Consider the following 22055-nt stretch of genomic DNA (forward strand, 5'->3'; position numbering starts at 1 on the left):
CCCTTTTTTAAATTTAGACTATATCTTTAGAAAGGGCCATTTTGTATGGGAATATGGTGGCAGAAATGGCTTTTTCATCTTTTCTCTGTCCCTTATTTCTTCCCCGCTTACACACTCCCTCATTCAGATGCCCCTGTGCATCTGTTGCCCCTGCCCAAAGGTTTGCCCCTGTCCCCAGAGGCTGTTTTCAGTAGTCGAGGAACATTGGAGAGCAAGGGCAGTCTATCCAAATGACCTTTCCTTTAATTGTACCTCCTGCTCATTCAGATTAACAAGGCTCTACTGTCCCTAAAAACAGGTCAATGCTAATCCTATCTGTCCTTTAATCTGCAGAATACATTAGGGTGTAAATTATTGTAATCTCGGGGCAGCTGAGATTTACCTACTAAAAATCTGTCACGGATTATTTGCTTTTTGTTTTCTCACAAAATAAAAACATTGATGAAAATCGATACAGTCTACAGACAGAAGATGGAGAACCTTGCCAGTGAATTGACCTATGTGTTTCATATGTGAAGTGTAAAATGAAGGATTGTGGGGAACGGTGGATGTTCAGGGTAAGTAAGTAGATGCATTCATTTGGAAAAGTGAATAAATATTACCTTAGTTAGCAACACATGTAAAAACAGAAGGGAGAAGGGAAGCGTGAAAAGGAAAACAGTTAAGTGATGGGGTGATCTATATGGTTTGTTGTTCCATAGCCTGTACCTATTTTCTAATTAATCTGTGTTTACATTCTTAGGAAACCCTTTTGGAAACTAAAGATTTAGAAGTCTCCTCAAAGAAAAATATTTTGGTGAATGATTTGAAAAAAGCAGACAGCCAAGGCGTGCTGACTTGCCTGGTTGAGGGAGGAATTTGAAGCTGAGCAGACAGGGTGAAGTACTAAGGGAACGACAGAAGGAAACAAAGGCAGAACAGAAAAGTGGTAAGTTGTGCAGATCAAGGGATCTTCATACTGAAAGCAAAATTAAAAAAGATAAATTGAATGTAGAGAGTCATAAAAAGTCAATAAAGAGATTTGTGGATGGGAAAGACATGGTCAGAATGATGAAGAAACCATTACTGCCATATTTTGGTTACACTAGGACCATCTTGGGGATATAGAGAAAGTTAGAGTGAGAGAAAAAGGATAGAGAGGATGGGGTAATTTTTAAATAAATTGTAAGAAGATAAGAGCCAGAGTCAAGAGTTTTCACACTATCAGGGAAACAAAAAATTAAAAGCAAGTGTGAAGAGAGAGCACCGGAGGGAAAGAAGGGCTGCATTCATTTTTAGATGTTTTGGAAGATGCACAGGTTTGAAGAGGGGTGTGTGTGTTCAAATGGAGGGCTGCAGGTGGAGAGAGAGGTCTGGGAATTACTGGAACAAAAATGATAGCATAAGCCATTGTCATTTTCTACAACTATTAACGTCACTAGTTGTCTTCCCTGGGCTTCATTAGGCTTTGAATCAGATCCCGTGAGACAAGAACAGAGAGAATTAGACAAGAACCTGATGGACAGTGAGGAGAACGGCCACTATCACATACCAGGGAAGATGAAGAGTGTGAAGGCAGCAATATCGGTGTACCATTCGTTGTCATAGGACTTGAAATCAGCATGCATAGGAGGAGAGGAAGGTGCAAATTAAGAGCTGTGGGTAGACTGGAGGACACGGGCCAATGTACATGGAAGAGATCAAGGGAGGCAACGCCACCATTAACAAAAAATATAATGCTAATTCCTTAGTAGAAGGATAGACAATACTGAAAAAAAAGTTCTGTTTCCCATAACACATCTTATAAAGATCAGCCATTCTAACAACTGATAACATGTAAAACAAGCAACTTTTTGAACTTCTTTTCCTGTTTTCCATAGATGTCTCAAGGTTTGAAGAAGGACCGTACTGGGTCAGGGTGTTGGACAGTCTACCTTTTCCATTTTTTCTCAGCTGCAGAGGTTGAACTTCCCTCAGGTATGTTTCCCTTTGTATACAGATTGCCTTTTTGTCAGATTTCAAATGTTCTAACTTAAATATTTAGTTATCACTTGTCACAATGGGGTTTATGTATTTTCACACAATCTAAACTGCCTATGCAGATGAAAGCCAAGAGTGGATACAGAGAGCTGGAATAGTACTTCACACTTCCTCTACTTTTAAAATGTTGTTTCCTTCACAAGAGTGGAAAAAAACCTACTTTGCCATTTATCCCTCAAAAGCCCACATGCTAAAGAGCCAGGCTATCTACATCACAAAGCGGAACAAACTTATTAAAATTCATGATAAGGTGCATTAGCTACAAAGAGAACTGTAATGGCCAAGATTTGCTGGTCCCCTAGATGCTTGAATGTTTCTGGTACCTACATCTTCAGACACGTTAGATATCAAAAGCTGGATTCAAACGTCCGTGAAACAAACAAGAAACTTGTTGAAGTGCTTTTATAAATGTGAAAGCAATGAATGCTTGATCACACATGAGAATTATGTGAAATATCATTATTTATCATGTATTAACTAGTCAGGAAAGCAAATAGGGCCGTGAGTTTTTTCTCTGACTACCACACGTGCTCTCATTGCAGGAGGTGCCTGAGTGAGGTTCTGGTTCTACAAGAAACCAATGTAGACAGCCATTGGGGAAAGTTCCTCTGTAGCTTCATATTAAACAGCTATGGTGGTCTGACTAAATGATCAGTTTTCCTGCTAACGATGCTAATACCATGTATTGAGGAAAGAAGAAAAATATTTGTAAACTAAACAAAAAAGCTTTAAGCAAAACATACCTATGGAATGATCTTTAAATGAGCGTTTGCAAAATAACGAGTATTCACTTCTCTTTGTAAATGGAGTATTAAAGATTGAGAGACAGCCGTATATAAGGTGGCATACAGTTGTGCAAGCTTTAAAGTGAAGAGTTTTGTCATATAATTTGTATGGTCTCTTGTTAAATTAACAAATAAATAATAGACTAAAGACTGCAGTTAGGAAACAATTTCATTCTCACTAGTGAGGATAAAGTGGGAAAGTGTTTTGAGGTTAATTTGTCATTCACAGCTTATCTACCTCTGTAGCTACGCAATTTTTCTTCATACTCTTCAAGGTGGTGCTAACGTCTTAGAGTCAGCCACTGAAGCTGGATTTATTTGTGTGTTGACAAACAGGCAGGTAATTGAGACTGAGTAGGAGAAGCAGTATAGTGGTGGGGTATATGCATTTCCTCAAGCTGTAAAGTTATCACCAGAAATCAATCTAGTAACTTTAATGTAAACCATGGAAACTTTTTCACGTGTGGAAGTAGTCTGGCTACAAAACTTTTATCTCTGCCCTCTTAAACTTCCCTTCTGGTATGCTTCCTAACTGAGAACTGCAGTGTACTTTTGAGTGACTTCAGTACTTTATGACCTGATGCTACCTAAAGCTGTGGTAATAGAGCCGGGTGTGTGCTTCCCCGTGTGGGAAGACCTGGTGGGTTTTCAGAAGTGGACATCTGGACACCTCCAGTTCTACATTACAGCTGGAGAGTTCACGTGGAGAAATGACGTTGCACATCATTCACATGGATATTTAAATGAGAGCCAAACCTTTTCACACTAAGGAAGAATAAAAACGCATGTGTATTTCCTGGTTTGCCTTTATTCTGAAATGAATGAATCAGAACAATCTTAGTATAGTCATTAAAATAGCTGTGGCTAGAATCAGCTGTCTATATTGTCCAGGAGAAACCCTATTCATTTGCACAAATACTTTACACAGTTTGTCAGAGTACCCTGGTGATGAAACACCCCTTATGATGTTTTTAGCTCGATTCAGAACCATGTATTTCATCCCATTCGTGCTGCATCAGTTTGCAGGATTCCTCTACAGGATACTACTTCAATCTAGGTTTCTTGATCCATTTGTACCCAAGAATAATATAGGGTTTGATGTTTAAAGATAGTTGGCATCCCTATTAATTATCTGGAGTCAATAGTTCTGCTGTTCCCAAACTCTTTTCTTCTCACACCCTCTTCCTTTTGATTTCTCTCTGAATAAATTAGACACATAAGGTCTGATAAGGTTGTATTTTTTTAAGTTAACAGAACTGTTGATATTGATGCTAGATCCTCTTTCAATGCGTTGAGTATCAGTGAATATCCGATATCAACAGAAGGCCTATCACTGCTAGGTCCTGATTCAAATGATCTCATACTCTGGTCACAGGGGCTGGGAAATTGTGAGACTTTGCATGGAGAAAGGGACTTGAGATGTCACTTTCTTGCCACTTAGTAGACCCAAAGAGAGATTTCCTGAGTCATCTACTGCTAGCAGCTGGGTCCTTTGAACTCTTCATCCACACTGTATGGTTGACTATGAATTTCAGTGATATTTGTAAACTTAGGGGAAGAAGAAAAAAAAAGGCCTTGTTCCTCACTAAGATATAATAAAGCTTTCAGAACTTCATGAGAAAGGAAAAGGATTTATCAGGTACCTTTTCAGGCTCCTTCTCAGAAACAGGCTTTTCTTTGTGACCCCCAAATTAGCAACTAATCAGATTCCTGGTGCTGTTCAAACTACAGAACAGCACAGCAAGGGAGGAACCATAGATAATGGATGACTGCATACCCTGAGGATTTCTTATACAGGAAGGAAAAGGATGCAAGAAATTATGAACTCTCCTTTCCCCATAGCTACCATTACCTTGTCAGTAGCAACAGACAGAAAGCAAAGCCACCATCATCTGTATTCTCTCAGGGGAATGCCCTGAGAGGTCAAGCTCCCTCTTTCTTTCTTAAGGCCCAAGTAGTTTTATTTGCCTTGTCTTGTTAATCAAATATTATTCATACCCCAGGGTAGGACGAACATTCATTTACGTGACTTTCATAGTCTATTTGCCTGGCATATACCTTACATTGTTCTGTGCGATCATGTAACTGAGGACTGTTATTATAATCCACACACACAGGAGGATGGAGTTACAGTTGTGCATTCATCCTTAACTTTGGCATTTCTTGACATTTGAGTGCTTAACCATGTAAACTTAATGTTCCATGAACACAGTTTCATTTTGCATTTAATTTCTTAAGGCTTTTTTTTACAGGAAAAATTGGGTGTGAGAGAAGAAAAAAATTGGGAAAAACTCACAAGGGATACGTCAAAGCTTTACAGTTTGCAAATAATGTGATTACAGATTCTTAATTCCATTATCAAGGTAGGTATCTGGACAGTCTGTGATTTCAGCCATCTTTGACCAAGGCTACCAGAACAAAACAATCTAGGACCTCTTTAACAAAGAAAATATTCTCTTTCATTTTCACTTTGCAGCTTATTTATTAAAATATCATCCATGTTTAAAGTACCTGTTTAATCACTATAAATCTATTTGTCACTAGATGAAGTCACATTAATACCATCTCAGTTAAGCAACAGTCATTACTATTCACTAAATCAGACTAAATCAGCTTCCTGGGAGACAGCTTGTCCCATATACCATGTTCAGATGCAATATTTAATGCCTTTCATTCCCAATATGACTAATAGACAACATATCATGGATTTACTATTGCTTCTGTAGAGGACAACAGTCAACTGTCTCAAAGATGTAATGGGAAGGGCAAATGTTGTGTAGCAAATGCAGGCAAATTGCTGCTCTTGCACCGTCTGTTCCATAAACTTTGTATACAGCATCAGAGGATAGGTTTAAAGTTCTGTTGTGGAATAAGTTGTGGAAAAAATCACAATAAACTGAATAAATCTGTCTTCAATGCACATGGAGAATGAAAGTACGTGTCAATTCAGCTCTCAGTAGGATGTGAGCTCCCAATAATCCAAGAATAAAGATTTCAAGTGTCATTTCACTCAGCCATCCTCCTGAATAACTTCTGCATCTCTAAATAAAGGGTATGGTCCAGATAGTGTCTTCCAGCCCAGCCATCGCTTCTGCTTTTCTTTTGCTTCCACAGCCTTAGTCAGTGCTGTACACACTGCGCTCTGAGGAGGGAAGCAAAACCTGGGGCTAAGGGAGAGAAGTTTGTCCTCTCTGTACAGCTTTCTTTGTCCCTCCAAGTGCAAGGTAACAAATATCCATTTAATCTTTTACATGCTTTCAAGGCGTAACATTCAGGAAGGCTTTCATAAATAATACCTCCCTGATGAGTAATTATAAATACGATTATACAAATGTGGGGGGGGACTAAATCTTTTTCCAAGGTTATACAGACAGCATGTTTCTCTACCCTGGGTCCTTTGCTCCAGATCTGATGGATGTTTTATGTGCTGTAAAGAAAACAGTAATGATAGGTAATCTCGCACAACAGACACTATACAAGCAAAAGGTAGTTGTCTAGTTCTCTACATATGTAACTTTAGAACAGCTATAGGAAGGAGCTAATTACTGGAGAAGGGAAGCTGTGTATGTCACATATATCTTTGACTAGAGGAATTCACTGCAGCAGATCTACGAATGTTCATGACTGTAGCAGTAGGTTTGGGTTTCTTTCATATTTTCTTAGGCACAGACTCCTCATTTATAGATTTAGTTATTTATTCCTTCAGGAAAATCTTTTTTCTTTCTTTTCTTTTTTTCTTTTTTTTAACAATGAGGAAAATACATTTAATTTACATAAATCTAAAATGGCTGAAAGGATTTTTTTTTCTTGGACTGTTCCAAGATGATGAACAATTTGGGGATGAGACCAAACATGGAAAGTTGCCACCTTTTAAATGACTGGTCTGGGGTGTTCTGAGTGTGTGAGTTTTACAGCCTTAACCACTGCAGCTACAAACGCTTTGCTATGTGTACATGCCTGTGTTTCAAAGCACTTCATGTTTTATACAGTAATTCCCAATGGTATAATCTAGCCAATATTTGGGCTGTGTTGTTGATTAGGTGATCAGTCCAAGAGTAACTGACCTGTTGCTTCTAGCCTTGACTTGGAGCATCACACATTCAGGAAGCAGGCTGACTTTGCTCAGTGCCCAGGGTGCCCATAGCAGGTCTCTGCCTGCAGACACCAGCCAGCCTTCTTTCCTCTTGCTTACAGCACTTTTCAATGAGTGCTAAAGAATTGCTTTTGGAGCTGGGGGAAACTGTCAGATCCCCTGTGAGATTAAATGAACACACTTGCCAGAACAGAAAGGAAAAAAAAGAAAATTTGCCTGTTCAGGGCATGCATGCTTTGTCTTGCTGCTGTCAGAAGAGGGGCTGTGTAGGTGCTAGCAGTAGAAATGGACTCAGGATTAAGAAACTACTTTTTATGCTTGGTAAATTGTAAGTGCAGAGTAGCCTGGCTAAATTTTGATCTGTCTCTTTTTTCAGGACACTTAAGCCCCTCTATGCAAAACCCCTTCAAGCTCAATGAACAGAAAAAAGATGAAATGTGAAGACATTTTCTTAGTGAGTTGTGAAAGGTAGGTGACAGCTTAAATCCTTATGCAATCCCATTGTGTGGATGTTTAGACCTACCATTTTCTTTCCTTAGAGTTTGGCTATCTCCTGAAGATATTCAGAGATATTCTTTCCATTCTGATGGTGTTTATCAGACCTGTCGTTGGCTTATTTGTCAAGGACTGGAGTGTGCAACATAATAATAGTACAAGCAGAAAACATTGCGGATACCAGTCCTGATGTGAAAGTCTTTCCCCCAGGTGCAGTTCTGCTACCTTTTTAAAAGCCTGCCTGTAGATATACTGAACAACTGTAAATGCATTGAAGTAGATTTAAACTAAAGCAAGATATCTCTTTTCCATGCGTGGAAACAATGGAAACAGTTCTATCTGAATTAAGGCAACTATGCATATGGAATTACTGTTTGAATTAGAAGCATTCGAATCAATTCATGAACAGACCTACAACTAAGAATGTTTTGGCAGAAATTCTTTATCAATCAATATTGTCTAGAAACTGTCACCCAGGTTGCGGTACTTACGATGGGGAACACTGACACTAACTGGTAAGCGTATAAAAAACGTCCATGAGGTTGCTATAATGTTTCATACTTTTCATCATCTTTGGTTCCTTGCTCTTCAGATATGAACTGCTGAAGACTACCTGGAGTAAACTGACTTTGCACACTTAAATTTAAATTCGATGTCCCTCCTGTTTGGGGTCTTTGATAACAACAAAGACAGTACTGGAATTTCCAACAAATTTGCCATGGTCCTATGAATTCAAAACAAGAAAGGTTCACTCTGATAATTATTTCTCAAGCTGTAGCATGGATATGATCTCCATCTTCTTACAAATTGGAATCTGACTTCCAAAGCATTCAAAGGTGTTTAGACCTACAGCTTGGCCCCAGGTCCCTAGCAGACTAAAGAAAATCCATTAAATGTGAAGCAGGCCTCTTTTTTCAAGTAATTTGATGTAACTGAGCCAAGCTGTGGGAGCTCCAAATATCAGAACGATTTGATGAGCTGTCGCCATTTGTTGAATACTGTGTACAAGAGGCTGAAATTGGGCATATCACAAGCAGGTTGCTGGAGAGGCCATTCGTTATGTTCGTGATGTCTGTTGGGGCGACTGGGGATGATTAGTAGGTATGATGTAGATGGGCAAAGGTTATGTGCAGGCAGTGACAAATCTGATCTGTTCTGCATGGGCAGGGAACACAAAGCAAATGAATTTGAATGCCTCCTTATGCCTTTGTAGAGCAGCAACCAAATGTAGCTTTATACAGGGAGGTGGAGTGAGCAAATCACTGTGCAAGGAGGCAGCTAATTGCTGAACTTGATTGCAACTGCTAATCAGAGTCATAGGGAAAAAAAGTGTTGGGAATTAATTAGGCAAGGACCTTCAGAACAGCAGCAGGAAGCCTCCAAGTGACCTTTATTTACAGTCAGTTAAACAGAAGTGTGACTAAAAATGCCAAGGAGCAAATCAGATTATTAATATTGATTGCTTAAAGAAAATGAATAATTTAGGAGCAGAGTCAGAATAAATATGCAGTGACAGAGATGAAAGAGCACAATGTACTGCCTTTCCAACATTCATCTATCATGCAGCAGTGCCCCTTCACACTGAAATGGAGAATTTCCACCATCACAAAACATAATTAGTTTCATGACCCAGCATGATTGCTGTATTGCTGCTACAAGGAGCTTTTTTATTATTATTATTTTCCCAGGGCACCAAAATGGGGGGCCTGGGAACAGAAGCTTTATTCTTATAACTTTCCACAGAGATTGAATTCAGGTACTATGGGACTTATTTTTAGTTCTTTGTCAACAAAATTGCAGCAACATAGTATATCCTCTTTTTCAGACATACTGTCAGAGTAACCATTGGAATTAGCAGCAAAGCTTAAAAACATTTTTAAATCTGTAAATCTGCCATTATCCATCCTACTTGTCCATACTGTTTTTCTGCAGTGATTTTAGACTGATTATTTTTTAATGAGTTCTCCTTTTTGCTTAATTTTAGTCTTGTGTCCTTGTAAGTTGGTATAATTGGTTGCAGGCACTGCTTGAAGAGATTGTTTGTTTATTTTTTGTGGGGGAGCTGTGGGGTGATTTTTTTTTCAAATTTTCAAATTTGAATAATAGTGTTAAAAATAAAACATTATTGATAATCATAAAGTTAAAAACCAGGATAGCACTGAAAGTATAAAGTAACAAAGTAACTGTGTGTGTACATATATACCTAATCAGTCCAGCTTTTCATAACCTCTTCTGAATAAGAAACTGGGTGTCACTGCTTCTATATCTATGTCCTGATTAGTTTCTGACAGTTATTTCTCTCTTGGTTTTATTTGCTTGTCTTTTTTTCCCCCTTTTTTGAAAGAAAAGGAAAGAGAGACATAATTAACCAGGACAAGTAGCCTACATGAATCTAAGACAAAATTGTCTTGTCATTTTGCTGCTACCCACTCCAAGAATCTGAAAGTACTGAATTTCTAGTGCTGAAATTGTAGTGAAGAATGTAGTTCTGACAATTTTCTTTTTTTCCACTGAAGAAAACAAAGTACTGCAGCCAAACTTTTTTTAAAAGATGGTGCCTAGGTTAATCGTACTGTACGGTGGGCATGTATTCTCCTTTATTGTTAATGGTCTCGAAGGTGGCGGCACACAACGTGGCCTTTTGACTATGCAAGGGTTGGCCCCGTGCTAGTGGGATTCGCTGATGACTCTGTTTGCTAGTCTTTGCTTTTTTCAGTCACTTCCCTTCTCTGTAGCCCAGTTTTCCCTCTAGAAAGAATAAGGTAAAGCATTTTGATCTATAGTAAGGGGAAAATACGTTTTAGGAGCTAGGTTTTACTGTTTTAAGAACATAATGGTCTGATGATAACATACATCTGGGGTTTTTGGCTCCTATTTTCACAGTGGTACATGCCCACGTGCACAGGCAATACAGACCGGGCATGGACAAAACAGGTTAGCATATATTATATATCTGTATATGTCCATATAGCATACATTCACAGGGCAAAGCTCTATTTTGGGCAACAGGAAAAGTGAGCACCTAGAAGGCAGTCCTGCCCCTCCCATGTGGGACCCTATCAAAGACAACCAAAAATAAATGAGCCAAATAAGCTATGCAGAAAGGAAACTTGTATTAGTTATCCATAAACTCTTATACCAGTAAATCTTGTGTAAGCATTGCTTTTCTTATTTAGGTTTGCCTTACTGCATGTGGGAAGGTGTGACAAGCAGTAAGGCAAGCAGGAATACACTGAAATGTATGGTATTAGTAGACATAAATATTTTAGTTTTCATCTTCTTTACTGCCACAGAAATAATGACTTATAGGTGAAACAATGAATTTGCACCACAGATAACTGTCTTCTTTCAGCAGACTTTCAGTATTTGCATTTAAGTGACTGTTTGGAGTCCCCCAAATTACAGAAATTGCTTCGTTTCTCTGCTTTGGATATGCCTCAACAAAACTGAGAGATGATGCCAGCAGATTAATAAGGCAAACTAAATAGCAGTGAACAAGGAAGTCATGGTTTCAGTATGAGTATAAATATATCCCAGCCGTGTGAGACCTTACTCATGTGAGTTAGGCCCATTGATTTCAGTGAAACTATTCAGATGAACAGCTACTCACATATTGAACATTAATATGACGACACACTGTATCACGTTACATTCACCTCAGAGAGGTGAAATAACATTTGAGTGCTGAATTTCAGCTGGTCTACGTAGCTTTAATTAAGCCCCTCAGAGCAGAGAATACTCTTCATTAACAAACTGGCATTCTCTCTCTTTTTTTTTCCTTTCCTTTGGACCATAGGAACATGACATTGATGATGAACACATAAGGATAACATTAACGCATGGATAACATTGAAGCTGGCATCCAGGACTTGTCTTTGCAAATTAAATGGGACTCTTTTCCAATGCAGCTATTTTTTTTGGACATCAGTGTAAAATTGTAGTTCATGTGACAAAATCATTCTGATATGCGAATTTTAGCTCATAACGCGAATTAATTCCTGCTTTTAAGAATGGGACACATCTAATGAATGGAAGCTATTGTAAAGTAAGATGCTTGATGACATGTATAGCCTGGCCTATATCCACCCAGATTCATGCCGTCTCTGCGCGCCTCCTAATTTCTTGATCTCCATCAGACCAGGGAAAATCATGTACCGAACGACGAGAGCGGAAGAGATGAGTTCCCCTTTTATGTTAAGCATGGAAACATGCTTGGTGACCTCTCATCCTTGTCCTTTCAAAGCTGGCTCATTATAAAACCCACTGTAAAGTCTGACAAAACTGACAGCTTCTGCTGCGGGATGGGAATAGCCGGCATATGCCGCCGTTGGGGGCCGGGCAGCGCTGGCAGAGTCGCGTGGGAACGCCGGCACGGCTCTGGCCCACGCGATATGATACCTGGCTCATTTTCAGTCAGTGCTGTTCATCTCTCGCTATCCTGAATGCCGTAATTATATTGGTTGCCACTTAAAAGTCAGCGTTTGCCAAGTGCTGTCACCGAGCTGTGTCTGAAGCACCAGAGCTTTGCAGGAAATAGCTGCGGTGACTGCGTGACACCTGTTGACAAACGCTGACTTTTAAGTGGTGCCCACTGTAAGGAAGCCCTCAAAACATGTTCTGAATATACCAGTGGGAATGAACCGTTTGTTTTTTCACATACCTTTTCCATTCAGTTTTCTCTTGGCACATGAAATGCCTGTAACTTGAGGACCGTAAAAGCTGCTTTGGAAATGGAGCTTGCGAAAGATCCTTTTTCCTGAGTAGAACATCATTATTCAGGAGATAGTCCCTATTTCTTCGATGATAACTCATTCCAGTGTATTTTAAATTAATCTGTTTAATTTTACTTTTTTTTTTTGTAATTGCTATTCAAAGGAAATGACAAAAAGGAGCCACAGAGATTTAATAAAGCACAAGCTTAGTACCTTAATCACATTAGATATCGAAGCAATACAGTTTTTATTGAGGTGTGTTAAAATGATTGCGGTAGTTGACAAATGGCTTACTGGTGGTTTATAGATTATATGGGTATTGAATGAGCTGTTATTTCCTCCTACACAGTGCCAAGATGCCGTGCCCTCCTTCCCAAAAGAGGTTTTCTAATTTTCATCACGCCACATAGTTATGCCAAGTTATTTTTGCATCACTTGACACAATGAACCTGCATATTAAAAAAAAAAAAAAAAAAAAAAAAAAAAAAAGAGAGAGAGAGACAACTATGCAAATAGACTTTTCTCAGGCAGGTAAAACAAGCCAAGTTCTTTGGACCGGGAAGCCCCCGTGCGATGTGGCAGCATGTTGCCCTCGGCTTGCCCAGGCGGCAGGGGCAGGAGCGGGTTCGTGAGGGCTGCAGGGTGCCTGCTCCTCCTGGCCCCGGGTCGGCCATCGCCCAAATGCTCTCGTGGCATTCGCCCCATTGCATTTTTGGCTGTGCGAAGCGGAAAGGAGGAGGGAGAGAGCCAGATGGGCTAAAAGTGCAGGGTTTATCCCGGGAAGAGTCGTTGTCACTCCCAGAAATAGCCTTTCTCACGACTGCTGTCCCTCCCTCACCGTTCAGTTAATGGGTTTGCGAAAGTACTCGAGCACATGCCTCAGTCCCACGATATTTGAAACATGTCTTGAAATTAAGTATGTGTTTAAGCATTTTCCCAAACTGGAGTCACAGTAATGGAGTTTGGAGAATGCCAGCACAATTCATAAAGGAGTCTTGCTGCAATGTAGTGTGGGGCTGTCAGCGTCGCGGACCGGCCAACTGTCTGCAAAGTTACCTCTCCCTTTAAAGCCACCCTGGAGGAAACACTTTACCCTGAGCTTTAAAAAGGCACTGGCAAACGTGGGAACTAATGCAACTTTCTGATACGTGAACGTGGTAGTGCTTGAGCAAAAATGCCAGTTATTTCAATGGGATTGATCCTCTGAATAATGTCTCACATTTGAGTAGTGTTTGAAAAGTCCTACCAGTTTAGAATAATGGTCCAATTGTGCATAATGCTGGGAATCCTCCAGACTCACTGGAATTTGTGTGGTCACTCAATGTTTAGTGGATCCGAGTCTTTCCGAGTCAAATAAACAACAGAGAAGCAGAGTGGTAGATGTGCCAGTCTGTACAGAACAGGAACCTAGCAGACAGCTTAATTTGATCCCTTTTCTGAACCAGACATTATTGCGATGCTTCCTGACATCGCCCTCCAATAAAGTATCGTCCTTAGAATGGGTACATGTTTCTATTTTATCCGTGTGTTTGTACACAGATTAAAGCATGATCCCCATTGACTGCAACCTATAATTGAATCAAGGATTGTGCCGCTGTCACACAGAGCAGGAGTGGCGCTTGAGTGGTTTATGAGCATGAACAGCAGAATCTGAAGACTAAATTTGATCTTTGATCTTCAGTCAGTGACCATGAATTTTCCGTTGATAATATATAGAAAGGAAAATAATATAAATAATTGTGAATACAAAAGCTGTACAGGAAAAGAGCTGAGCCAGGAATCAAAGAATCTTATACTCTCTTGGTGTGAGATTTTGATGCAAACCAGTCAGTTGAAATTGTGGAGGATTTTAGTGGAAAGATTTTTCATATATTATTTGAGAAATGTGCTAAAATTTTGGAGGGTAGATCACTGGATCCACGTGGATGTAGTAAACTGCTTTGTTAGTCTTTTAGCTTTGGAAGTCTCAGCACAATTTTGAAGGAGGAAAAGTTCTTTTTTCCTGCTCTTTACATGCGAGTCACAGTTTTCTTACTGGGTTCCAAAGTACCCCTGGTCTCAAAGCGCTAGCGCACAGCTGCCACTACATATGTTGCTGCTGAAAACTAAAACTTGCTGAAATAATCATTCCTAGTGTTTGAAGAGGATGTGTTTTAGGCGCTGCTTGATGCTTCTTGTTTCTTTAGGGAGCATGAAGTCATGGTGCAAAACAGCAGCGACATCAAAAACGCAGGGGTGGTGTGGGGTTTTGTTGCCCCCCTCCCATCCCCACCCCAGACTCTGGCAATAGGAAGGTCTATGAAGAACTGCTTGCATCCTAAACCTTTCTTTCAGGGTAAGTGATTGGATTGTCATTCATACATAATTGCCCATGCTGGGTACGAGGGCAGTAAATTTTTCATTTGTAGGGGGGGGGGAAAAAGGACAATATAGAAATGAGCATGGGTAAAATGCTAAGAAAGAAAACCAAGGATAACATACTTTTTCATTATTCCACTGTCATGGAAAAGAGAAGTGCATAAAATGTAAGCTGGCAGGATCAATCGTTACATATAGGTAAAATTAAATAAGCCACATAGGAACCTTGAGAGATAGTTCTTTCTTTCATTCCTTCCAATTTTTTTTTTCTCCAGCAAGATAAATAGATGCAATTTGGTTACTTGTGTGATGCAAACCATTGTAACTCCACTGAAATCTGCTGCACTGTTTTTTTCCTCTCCCTGGATCTGGTTCTTGGTTGAGTTAGACCCACTGTAAAGGGTGCTCTGAAAGAGGGATTCAGTAGCTTTCTGTGCTCCCTTTTCTCCCTTGAACTTCATTAGCCACGGTTGTGACAGGCAGCGAGAAATGTTCAGCAATAGAATTGGGATAAGGAAAATGTTCCTGCCCCAAACAGAGAAAAAAGCCAAAACAGACCCCCAACGTTAGTTTTTGGATTTTTGCTGCTGACGGATTTGAGGCCTTATCTTGGCACTGAGCTAGCAATGGGATGATATTTTAAAGCTGGCGCGTGCTGACCTTAACAGATGCAGGAAACGTTCAGCTGTTTTTGAAAAGCAAGCCTTTTCAATTTGATGCCTAAATATGGCATTTGGAGACTAACTTTAGTCCACGAGGTTGGAAAATTCCCAGTAGTGCCTGGTAGACCTAAGCCTGTGCTATTTTCACAATTACTCGCCTCTTCAAGTTAAAGCTGAAGGGCGAAATCCACACCTGTGCAAAGCCCCTGCAAGGCCCGTGCAGTACCTAAGGGCTCAAAGCGGCGCGCCACGCGGGGCTTAGGCAGTGCTGAGGCCGGGCGACGCTCCGCTGCGCGGGGATGAGCTTAATCCAAGGGGAAAAGGGCGACGTGCTGCAGCGCCGGCCTCGTCACAGCCTGCTACGGAGGAGGACAGTGATGGGGAGGCAGCATCTGGTGGAAGGAGGGATGCAATTACTCTGCTTTCTTCCTCTTCCAAAGGCAGCATGTTTAACTCTCTGCTGTGACCCCCTTTTTGCTTTCTGACACCGTAACTTTAGTGGTTTCAGCGAAGCAATTTGAAGTTACACCATTAAAAATGTAGCCAGCGGTGCTTCAGCCTAATCTGCTCCGATGGTTTTTGGCTATGTAATTGCAGCTGTGGGAAAGGTGAAAGCAAACTGGAGCAGCAAGCCAGAAGACGGTGCCGTGTTACACCAGAATCGGTGCGGTAGCAGGGCTTTCCCACAGAAATTCGCATGCAGAATAGAAACCCGTCTCTGCGCGTTCGCACCAGAGCTGGGGAAGTGAGCTAACAAATGTTGCTCATGCATATTCATGTGCATTTTAAAAGGAAGGCATTTATCCATGTCAACATCTCATTTATGTTTGCGTTCTGCCAAGATGTAATCGTGAACAATCTAGTCTGCACACAGTTTAAGGTAACTTTTAGAAACAATGGAAGCTATTAAAAACCCTGTTCTCTTGTGGAACCTAAATCTGCACATCACCCTTCCTGACATTTTTTCACTTAAATCATAAAAGAATATGAAGCAAAGACCCTGCCCAGGGTATCTATCCTGAATTTCTTCCATCCACAAAATTGTTGCAGATCTCATGGGAACATTGCTTCCTCTACCAGTCACCTGGAAACAGCAAGTATTTTGGTTTATTTGAAGACATATTTCCAGTTTTAGCTATAACTGGAGGTGTTATATGTGCCAGATATCAGGGAGATTTAGGGTTTCCTGAATCTCAGAAGTAGTCCAGCTTAATTCTACGTTAGAGATCAGCATAAATTCTTTCATTTTATGTGGGCTAATAAATGTATCTCTGCTACAGACTGTGAATTTACAGTTTTGCATGCAGTTGGCTTGTTCTTCCTCATACAAATGTCCACTGAAGATTTCCAGCACTTAGGGGAACACCGGCCTGCGTAAGAAACTGAAGTCTGATATTACAAAAACTTGAACGCAGTGGAAATATCTAACAGCACATAATCTTTCAGTGCCTTTCTCCTAAAGCAGCTCCTGAAATTATGAGAAGTTTTAGATATGTGGCAAACATGGCTTTGGTCAAGGTGATCTAATCTGGCCTTACCACGGCAGTCTGACAAAGAGATCAGTGTGTCTTGAACTTGGTTATCCAAAAGTTGAAGACAGTGTACGCTAAGATTTAGCTGCAACAAGCTTTACTTGACTCTTAGAACTATATAACATGGGTGGCTCCTACTTAGGGACACGTCTTTCATGGCCTGCAGCTGGATTTGGCACTGCAGTTCATGCTCGCTGTTGGTCAAGGAAACACTTTCAGTTTTTCATAACAAGCTATAAGTGACTGCACATTGAAAAAAGGAAGGGGGGAGACCAGAGAGAGAGAAGTTATCTCAGTAGGCAAGCTCCAATATATTCCAAGGTTACTGCTGTATAATTAATGGCGTTACCAAATGGAGCTGAAAGTGTAGAGTCTGCAAATGGCTAATAACAAGGATTAGATATGCACTCTTTTTTTCATTCTTGTTCTTATGGTTTCTTCTGAGCCTAATTGAAGTCAGGAGCATTTTTCCCCATGGCTGTCTCAGAGTTGGTTTTGATCAGTGACATACATTGATTGTACGCTATGAAAAAGGCTCTTAGTGTGTATTTCTAGGGGAAAAAAAAGAGAGAAAAAAATTTCTTGCCCTTTATTATGATCAAAACTGCAGTAGGATATGTTATATTAGAAAAGTGGGAAGAGTGTTTCCAGATGGGAGGATCGGCACAGTGCCTGTGTGCTTTTTTTCCTCCCTAGGCTTGTTCTCAGTAAGCTTTTACTGATGGAATCATCCATGTGTTGCAAAAACCTGTTAAAAATATCAAACTTGCTTCAAAAGTCTGCAGAACAATAGCATGTATACAAATGCTGGAAAATACTTTTAAATGAATCCTTCTGGCATCAGATTATTTTGTGATACCAAAATCTGCTTTAGCAGGTAGGTCAGGTATGCAGTCCGCTGCATGGAGGTTATGGTTTTAAACACTATCAATATGATTTTGGATAAATCGCTTTTCTGTCAGCAGCAAAGGTTATTTATAGAGAGCACATAAAAAAGGAGCAACCTGCGTATCTCTAATCTCCTGCTAACCTTCTACAGTAAATAGCAAAGCATTAGCTCTGTGTGCATCTTTGAATCCAGTCTTTAATTATATCTTTCCCATGTTTACATGAACTTTCGTTTGCTTTTCAAAAGCCTCGTGGAACAATTCCTGCCGCTGACCTGTGTGTAGTGGCGAATTTCTCCATAAAGTGAGTATTGATGAGCTGAAAAGTTCAGTGAACAGGAAAATTCTGCTGCTTTTATTGCCAGTGTGACAGGTTACTTTATTACCATGCCTTTCACAGCAATTTAACAGTTACCCTGGTAACGGCTTCAGTGAGGTAATGGGATCACAGGCATTAGAGGGGAGGAAAGGCTAGCGACGAGAGAAAACCATCTGCTGGCTTATGTTCTCGGGGCTGTTTGCTCACCGCCAGCTCCTGACAATCATTGTACTTGCATGGAAATGAGGCAGGTTAAACCACAGGCCTGCCCTATTTAGCCGTACTCTGGTGATTTGTCTTTCTAATTCTATTGAAATAATAATCAGGATTTGTTTCTGATTAATTAACTAACCTTTTGGTAAAAAGATTAGATAACGAAATTGCTGCCTATTCAGAGATAATGAGATTTTTATTACTCTGTCAAGGCGGGGGGGGGGGGGGGGGGAAGTACATTTATGTGTCACCAGCCACCGTGTCAAGGGAGGAAAATAAAGATTTAAATCTTTATGTCAGACATTTATTTTCCTCCGCAGATTAGGTGTGTATTTAATTCCATGGGTGCACACCATCTTGTTTAAAACATTTCAGAAGAGCTTTTAAAACACCAAATAAAGTAATAAACACATTTAAACCGGGATGCGTTGCATTTGGTGTTAATTTGTTTCAAAAAATGCCTCCTAATGGAAGAGAAACACTTGAAGATTCAGAAATCCACCTGTACTGTGTGGGTGTATTTATATAAGTGCGAGAGTGTGAAGAAAGCAGTAAAATCTCGGTGTGAGCACTTTGGAATGACATATGTAGATAGGCTGCTATTATATCTTACAGTACAGGCGTGTCGGATACAGTAGTTGTAGAAAATTCGTTTATATGTAGGCTCTTCGCCTGTGCGCGTGTAAAATGCCACGCAGGCCATTGGAGGCTGATATAATTAAATAATGAATAATAACAAAATGTTGTATTTATAGTCTCATCACGAAAGGCTTCTTGAGAAGATGCAGCTGCCGCATTAAGTGAATTACCCCTGTTGGTACCACGCTGAATAAATGAACGTAGGTGTGGTGAGCTGCCAGTCCCATCCCCTAGGCCTCCCACTTCTCTCCAGTTATTCCAAATAATAGAAGAGCAGACCGAAAACTTCTAAAAACTTGCTGCTGCCAGCTGGAAATCACAAGGAACAAAGTAAGGACAGGTGGGATTTTTTCCTTTAATCCTGGGCTGTCGTGGCCTTCAAAGCTAGCTCTGCATAGACCCACAAAACCTGCACCGCTATGAAACCATGTAATTGGGTGCCCGTTCTGTAGCTGTGGGGCAGCTGGGAAGCTCTTGTATCTCGTCCTGCACTATGGTATAAACATAAACTGGTAGTGATGGAGATGTAGTGAAGGGTCAGATAACGTCCTGGGGTTTTTGTGTGTCGCAGGCAGAGCTGTGTGCTTTGCTGTCTTTTAAGGCACCAATTTATGATCTGTTAATTAATAAATCACAAGAAAGAGTTGGGATAAGGATGTTTGCTGTCCTGCGTGCAAAGCACGAGAAAGTACAGGCCACAGCAGAGCATTTTGTTGAAGCAGAGATAATGAAGGCCCCCCCAGACTGGAGGAGACTGCCAGCATTCCTCTCTTCCGTATTATAGCCCTGACAAAGGAGGCAAACAAGAGCGCTTTCTTCTACTAAAAGAAAATGATTTCCCTACTCCCCCCCTCCCAAATTTCTTACTGCAGACTTCTGACCCTTGATAACCAACGTCCCTTGAAAGGCAAACATGCCTTTTTTGGCTCAGTACCAGTTAAAAAGCTTTTGCTCTCCCTCTCTCGTTTCCCCATGTGAAATTTAGGTTTCGTATTAGTAATTATTATTAAAATTAGCAAAATGTTATCAAATGATCTCAGTAAAGGAGAGTAAGTATAGTTTTCCTTTTTCCAGACGATGACATCTGCAGCTCTACATTTTCATGAAATGACTATACTTAACAAAAACATTACTTCATTTTCGTGGTATTTCTTTTGTGCCTAGGAGCAACCCTGTAATTGTTCACTTCAATTACAACATTACTATTTTAAACTGAAACCCATTTTATCTGCATGCCAGCTTTTTATTTGTTTTACCAACTATATCTATTTCCATTACTGCAAGGCTGATGGTTTGTCTCAAGAGGAAATCAAATCCATTAATTCAGAAATTTCAAGCACGGCTGCCTCTGCTATAAGCAGCATTTCTTATGCTAATAGCAAATGTGCTGAGACTGAAAAGAACTGACACAGCTCTGTTTTTTATCATAACTTAAGCATTTATGTAAAAAGGCAAATCTAATAGTACTAGGAAACTGTAAGTGTTATTATATATAATTCACTTTACTGAGATCTGCATAGGGCTCTGGTTTGTGCAACTGTGGTTTAAATCATGCTGTTTGTGGTTTTGACTTGCTTGACATTTGGGGTCTGATTTTGATCTTGGTTACCCAATGTAAATCTGCCATTGTTCATCTGACAACAATAGAATTACTTCAGATTTACACCAGGCAAATGAGGATCAGTACCTGTTCATTCAGCTGAAGGTGAAGTACCACCTCGTAGTCACAACAGACTAAAGAAGCTTTGGAGTGTGCTCATAGAGAAAATGTATTATAGAGGTTGGATGTCTCTTTTCTGCAGAAAACAGCTATTTCAAAGGTAATTTAGGTATTTCCAGGAAGCTGCACCCTCCCAACATCACACAGATATAAATGCATCCCCCCCCACCCCCTGCCTCCTCATTTAATGCACTTAGTTCTGTTGCATCACATGGGTTGTGTTCAATTAGATAGCTTAACAAGATAAACTCTGACTTTGACCTAGAAAAAACAAACCAGATTGCTGCTGAGTACTACACAAGCTTTTCCAGGCATCATGACCTGTTTATGTCAATGAAAAGTGCAAGAGATTCCTGTCATGAGGTCTGAATTAGTTTCTGAGTTTTTTTTTTTTTTTAATATATATGTGTACAGACACACTATACAGAAAGCAGTCTACCATTCTGGCCCTTCATTTTTGCAGCAAAACCCTTTAGTGCTGTAAATCAGATCTCATTGGGAGATCTTATACACTGGCCGCCGATAAGCTGTTGAGAAGTAGACAGGGCTTTTAGGAATTGCTGAACCATGAAGCTGACCTGCTTAGTGTTTTGTTGTAGGCTATTAAATGCAGGATTGGTGTTTTAAGATGATTCTGCTTTCTTCTTCCCTTGGCCTGGTTAAGCAACTCTACCCTCAGCTCATTATTTAGCTGATTAAAATAAAAACTAGAATGAAAAGCCTGCTGTTTGAGAAGTCTACCTTCACCCATCAAATTAATGAGAGTGACTTATGCTGACGCAGTTTATGGGCTTTAGCAATTTGACACTGATTTTGCAGCTAAGAAAAGGTTTACTAACTGTACACACCACTCTGCTCTGGTGGCAGTGAAATGGGGTTCTCATCTCCAAAAACAAGATCTGGCTCTTTTGTAAACAGGCATTAGTTGGTTGACTTGTCGTAAATGGATCCCACTTGGGTAACACTACTTCTTCTCACAAGTGCGTTGACAATTATGCGCCAAAAGAGCCTGGGAAAAGATTATATTTCAGCTGGAATGCCCTTTTTTCAGATTTTTCAAGTGTTGTAAATATGTTTTGCGCTGTACCTGTTACTCCCTAGTTAGGAATGTGCTGGTTCTTTGCGCAGCCCTTTCATACTGGGAGAGAAATTAAATGTGCTGTTTTACTTTTCCTGTGTTTGATGAGTGTTAACAAGTCCAGCATTTGAGAAAATCCAAACCAAATCAGGCTCTGTAGCTGTCGCTGCTAAGTTAAGGAAAAGCCACCTGGTGAGTAAAGTTCACTGGGGCTTGATTTCTTTGTGTGATTGAAAGAAAGAGAGAGAGAGAGAGAGAGAGAGAGGGGCTCACATGCATACACATGACAGTAAATCCCATTGAATCCCATTCAGGAAATAAAATCATAATGATATGCACGCACATTTATATGTACATATGTATATATGTAGGCATATCTTCCAGGTTCCACTCAATGTGAACTTTAAGGCAAAATTAATTCACGTTTCAAGAGGAGAAGAAAATACTTAAAATTAGAGGTGACTCTGTGTGCAAAATGCACAGCCAATTTTTTCAAAGTTAGACGTATTTGTGTCACAAGTGTGTTTTTTCCCTTTTTATGTC

The 22055-nt window shown here is 40.1% G+C and overlaps 1 long non-coding RNA gene across 2 annotated transcripts in view; it reads left to right on the forward strand.

Annotated features, from left to right (window-relative positions):
- LOC112992392 (uncharacterized) overlaps nt 1-22055 on the forward strand; it is a 68581-nt gene that overhangs the window by 16370 nt on the left and 30156 nt on the right. Inside the window, exons 2-8 of one of the 2 annotated variants that reach the window (XR_003261519.2) lie at nt 458-557; nt 743-928; nt 1860-1956; nt 5057-5167; nt 5919-6028; nt 7274-7365; nt 11189-12336. This is a non-coding gene — a long non-coding RNA (uncharacterized LOC112992392). Of the gene's footprint in view, nt 1-457; nt 558-742; nt 929-1859; nt 1957-5056; nt 5168-5918; nt 6029-7273; nt 7366-11188; nt 12337-22055 lie in introns of those variants that run through there. The other variant, XR_003261521.2, reaches the window with a different exon arrangement.

Source organism: Dromaius novaehollandiae, chromosome Z (genome assembly GCF_036370855.1).
Source record: "Dromaius novaehollandiae isolate bDroNov1 chromosome Z, bDroNov1.hap1, whole genome shotgun sequence".
NCBI lineage: Eukaryota > Metazoa > Chordata > Aves > Casuariiformes > Dromaiidae > Dromaius > Dromaius novaehollandiae.